Source organism: Galeopterus variegatus, unplaced genomic scaffold (genome assembly GCF_000696425.1).
Source record: "Galeopterus variegatus unplaced genomic scaffold, G_variegatus-3.0.2 Scaffold656, whole genome shotgun sequence".
Lineage (NCBI taxonomy): Eukaryota > Metazoa > Chordata > Mammalia > Dermoptera > Cynocephalidae > Galeopterus > Galeopterus variegatus.
This window is the reverse complement of record NW_007726767.1, coordinates 609,401-615,291: the sequence shown is the minus strand read 5'-3', so window position 1 is coordinate 615,291 and position 5,891 is coordinate 609,401.

The following is a 5,891-nucleotide window of genomic DNA, read 5'->3' as shown; positions in this document are numbered from 1 at the left end:
TCAACATGAGTTTTGATGGGGCAAATCATATGCAGACAGTAGCACCAGGACTGGAGATAAATGATGAAAAAGGAGGTACCAAATTTTAGTAAGCATATTTATGTGGAAAGGGAAGACCTGAAGTGAACAGGAGAAGAGTTGATCTCAAATTTTCTTTCTAGACAGTCTCATAATCTAGATCTTAGAAGTCATTACGGTTCAGTTATCACCCCCCCACAAAAAAAGATATAGCCAGATGATACAAATACAGAAATAATGTAGTAAGAGTTGATGGAGCTGTCTGTACTGAGCTAGAAGGGAGCAATAAAGGCTGCTTCCTTACCTGGGTGGAGGTAGCAGAGAGAACCACAAAGTGCAGCAGTGCCATGCCTGGAACATAATGTGCACTTAGTAAATCGTCAAATTAAATGAAGGGGAGTAAAAAGGGATGCTTAAAACTTAACTATTGGGAAAGAGGAGCAAGCCAAGCTTAAAGCATGCAAGGGCAGGAAGTAAAATAGCTTGGGTGGCTAGAGGGAAAGCCGAAAGGATAAGATGGGCTAAAGCAGGAAGGGCTTCGAATGCCTGGGCAAGGAACTTATACTACAGGGCAGTGGTTCTTCGGCCCATTTTTACCATCTCTCTCCCTCTCTCTCTCTCTCTTACATACACACACACACAGACACCGTGGCATTATATATCTTGTCAGTCTGCAAACAGTGCCCGATACTAATATAGATTATTACATCTCTTGCACTTATTTTGATGCTAACTATGACTATACCTATCCTCCTCTTCCCAATTTGCCAGTAGATTGGGAACAGCTGCTCTAGGTTGCAGCAAAGCATCAGATTTGTAGGGCCCAGTCCGTGTCTCATTTTTGCTTACTCGCAATTTTCTTTTAGAGTGTTTAGGGGTGAAGGATTGAGAGTGGAAGTTGTTTAGCTGGAGCATCTTTCCCGTCATTCAGGAGGCCTGCTGAGGAAACCTTTCATCTTTGAGTTAGTAGACAACTCCTCTCTCCTACCCCTCTTCTGCAACACCTGGCCTCAGACTGGTGCCAGTTCATTGCAAAATTAGAAAAGTAAGGACAAATATGTAGCAAGGTTATCATGTAGCTAAGTTTATTAAATTTAAATGAAGGTTTTTTATTTTATATTGTCCATCTTTTTTTTTTTTCTTTTTGGTGTCAAAATGTCTTTTTTAGTATGATTGTAATAGTAAGCAGCTGTTATGTTTAAATGTCCTTCCTTGACAAAGTTAAAATTGTCAGCCCAAATATTGTTCCTTTTTTGTGTGTGTGACCGGTAAGGGGATCGTAACCCTTGGCTTGGTGTCGCCTACAACGCACTCAGCCAGTGAGCGCACCGGCCATCCCTGCACTCCCAGCCCTGCACTCTCCCAAATGAGCCATGGGGTCAGCCCTCTATTTTTTTTTTTTTTTTTAACTATTTTAGTTGTTCCTGAAATCCAAAAGCCAGGAAACTGGGCCGGCCCGGTGGCGCACTGGATAAGTGCGCCGCTTGGGAAGCGTGGCGGCGCTCCCGCCCGAGGGTTCGGATCCCACATACAGACCGGTTCCCGCTCACTGGCTGAGCGAGGTGCGGGAGCAGCACCGAGGGTTGCAATCCCGTTGCCGGTCCCCAGTCCGGTACGGGGGCAACACTGTGGGTTGCGATCCGTTGCCAGACACGGAAAAAGACAAAAAAGACCAAAAAAAAAAAAAAAAAAAAAGCCAGGAAACTGTATATATACTATTGTCCTCCCTCAAATATGGGTACCTTGAAATAAGTTTACAAAATGGGTTGGATCTGTGGTTAAATGCATGAACATTTAAAGGTAATATAAGGATTGTTAGAATATCTCTCTTTAGAGATAGGCTTTTGCAAAGACATCACAAGAAAAGAACACTATAGGCTAATATCTCCTATGATTAAAGATGAGAAAATTTTCAACAAAATATTATCATAAGAAATCTAGCAACATATAAAAAGTATTATGTACCATGACCAAGTGGGGTTCATCCCAGGAATGTCAAGTTCATTTAACATCTGAAAATCAATTCATGTAATATACCATGTTAATAGAATAAAAGACAAAACCCACATGATCATTTCAACAGATACAGAAAGAGCATCTGTCAAAATTCAGTGCCCCTTTATGATTAAAAAAAACTTCAGTAAACTAAAAACAGAGGGGAACTTCCTCAGTGATAAAGGGCATCTATAAAAAACCCACAACTAACATCATATTTAGTGGAGAAAGACTGGATGCCTTCCCCCTAAGATCAGGAATAAGAAAAGGATGCCTGCTCTCACTGTTCTATTCACCATTGTCCTGGAAGTTCAATCAGGGCAGTTAGGCAAGATAATGAAATAGAAGGCACCCCAATTGAAAAGGAAGAAGTAAAACTATCACTATTCTCAGTTGACATGACCTTGTACATACAAAATCCTTAGGAACCCACTAAAAAACTATTAAAACTTATAAATGAGTTTAGCAGGGTTGCAGGATATAAGATCAATGTACAAAATCAGGTGTATATTTGAACATTAGCAATGAACAGTCCAAAAATGACATTAAGGGGCCGACCTTGTGGCTCACTTGGGAGAGTGCGGCGCTGGGAGCGCCAAGGCCGCGGGTTCGGATCCTATATAGGGCTGGCTGGTGCGCTCACTGGCTGAGCGCAGTGCAGGTGACACCAAGCCAAGGGTTACGATCCCCTTACCGGTCACAAAAAAAAAAATGACATTAAGAAAAAAATTCCATTTACAATAGCATCAAAAAGAATAAAATACCTAGGAATAAATTTAACAAAAGAACATGAAACTTACATTCTGAAAATTATAAAATGTTGAAGAAATTGAAGACCTAAATAAGTGAAAAGACATCCATGTTCGTTGATATAAATACTTAGTATAAAGATGGCAGTACTTCCCAAATTGTTCTATAGATTTAACACATTTCTTTTCAAAATCCGTAGGGGCTTCTTTGTAGAAATTGACACACTGAATCTATAATTCATGTGGAAATGCAAGGTATGCAGAATAGCCAGATAATCTTGAAAAAGAACAAAGTTTAAAAACCACTTCCTGGGCTGGCTGGTTAGCTCAGAACACCAAGGTCACAGGTTCGGACCCCCATACCAGCTAGTCGCCAAAAAAAAAAAAAAAAAAAAAAAAAAAAAAAAAAAGTAAAACCATTTCCCGATGTCAGAACTTACAGCAGAGGTATAGGTAATCAGGAAGGCATGGCACTAGCATAAGGACAGACATAGACCAATGGAATAGAATGGAGAGCCCAGAGATAAACCATCACAGTTACAGCTCATTGATTTTCAACAAGGATGATAAGATATTCAGTGGAGGAAATGGTGCTGGGACACTGGACATCCACATGTGCAAGAAGGAAGCTGAACCCATTACCTTACACCATATACAAAAATTAACTCAAAATGGATCAAAGACATAAATGTAAGAGCTAAAACTGTAAAACTGTTAGAGGAGAACATGGGTGTAAATATTTGTATACTTGGATTAGCCAATGGTTTCTTACATATGATACCAAAAGCACAAGCAATGAAAGAAGAAACAGACTAATTGGACTTCATCAAAATTAAACTTTTGTGCATCAAAGGACATTATCCAAAAGTGAAAAGACGCCTTGTAACACGAAGGTCAAGGGTTCAGTTCCCTAAACTGCCCAGCCGCCCAAAAAAAAAAAAAAAGTGAAAAGACAACTCACAGAACAGGAGAAAATATTTTCAAATCATGATCTGATAAGGAACTTGTATCTAGAATATATAAAGAACTCTTATAGCTCAGTAATTAAAAGACAACCTAATTAAAAATGGGCAAAAGATTTTATCTTAGTCCGTTTTGTGGTGCTATAACAGAATACCACAAACTGGGTAATTTACAAAGAAAAGAGATTTATTTCTTTCTTTATTTCCCAGTATTGGAAGCTGGGAAGTCCAAGGTTGAGGGGCTCATATCTAGCAAGGGTGTTGCATCTGGCGAGGGCTTTCCTGCTGGGTCATTCCATGGTGGAAGGCCGAAGGCCTAGAGAGCACTTGAGAGAGCAAGAGGGGTCCAAACTCACTTGTATAACTAACCCACTCCTGTGATAACAGCATTAGTTCATTCATAAGGGCAGACCTCATGACCTAATCAGCCTCTTAGAGTTCCCGTCTCTCAACAGGGTTGTATTGGGGATTAAGTTCCTAACACACGAATTTTGGGGGACACCTTCAAACTGTAGCAGACTTGGATAGACATTTCTCCAAAGAAGATATACAAATGGCCAATAGACACATAAAAAGATGCTGAACCTCATTAGTATCTGGGAAATGCTAATTGCAACCACAATGATATACCATTTTATACCCAATAGGATGATTATAATTAAAAACAAACAGACAAAAACAGATAATAACAAGTGTTGATAAGGATGTGGAGAAATTGGAACCCTTATACACTGCTGTAATGTAAAATGGTATAGCTGGCCATTTTGGAAAACAGTCTGGCAGTTTCTGGAACAATTAAACATAAGAGTTACAATATAATCCAGCAATTCCACTCCTAGGTATATACTCAAGGGAGTTGAAAATATAGCATCCACTTAATTATTCATAATAGCCGAGAAAGTAGAAAAAACTCAAGTGTCCTTCAAGTGATAAATGAATAAACAAAAATCAGTATAGCTATACAGTGGAATATTATTCAACAATACAAAAAAATAAAGTACTGGCATGTGCTACAACATGGATGACCCTTGAAAACATGCTAAGTGAAAGAAGCCAGTTATAAAAGACCATACATTGTATGATTCCATTTATACAAAATCTCCAGAGTAGGCAAACAATAGAGACAGGAGACAGGTTAGTGGTTGCCTTGGGTAGGGGTGGAGATAGTGGGGAAGGACTGGGGCATTGGAAGGGTACAGAGTTTGTTTGGGGATGAAGAAAATGTTCTAAAGTTGGTTGTGGGGATGGTTATACAACTCTGTAAATAACTGAAAACAATTGAATTGTACACTGTAAATGGGTAGATTGTACAGTATGTGAATTATATCTCAATGAATCTATTATTATGTCTTATTTTTTCATGGTGTTGAGTTGCTTCTTCTTGCCGTTAAGTCTGTTTTGAACTTATTTACTCTCCTTTGCATCCTAGAGCTAAGCCTGTCTGCTGGGTACCTGCAGCTGGGACACAAAAGAAGAGATTTCACCTCTTCTGGGAATAGAAAGCTCTACTTTGACACTCATGCCTTAGTGTGTTTATTCGAAGAAAATGGTAATCTTCTCTCTGGTCACTCAGTGCCTTAGAAAAACACTGTAAATTATGACTTCACTCATGGTTTCCTGTAATTTCTCATATTTCTCTTTGACTCTTAAGCCTACAGGTAATCTTGGTTAATCTTTGTTCTTTAAGCCCTCATTTTTTTTTTTAAGGACATTTTTGCTTCATCAATACAATGGAGACCTTTCTTTCTTTTTTTTTTTTCTTTATTGATTTTGAGAAATGAGTTTTGAGCTTGATTTCAGTCTCCCATAACAAAATCTGTCGAAGAAAATGAATAATAGTTACATAATTAATAAGTTACATAGTATATGTAAAGATTATTATACCCTAGCAGAATTAAATAAAGTTAATGTTTGGTAATATTTACATCAATGGTGCTTTGCAGACTGCTTAATAGTCTTTTTTTTTTTTTTTTTGATTCTTTGAAAAGATAGCAAAATTTGCAAAACTTTATCTAGACCAGGGAAAAAAAAGAGAAGACAGAAATGATTAAAATCAGAAATAAAGCAGAGGCATGGTAGAGCAGTTGCTTCTTCTGTTATGCTGGATTGGGCTTTGAGGAGAGAGATGTTCTCTTCTCTTTCATGTCTCTGCTGGTGACCCTCCTTG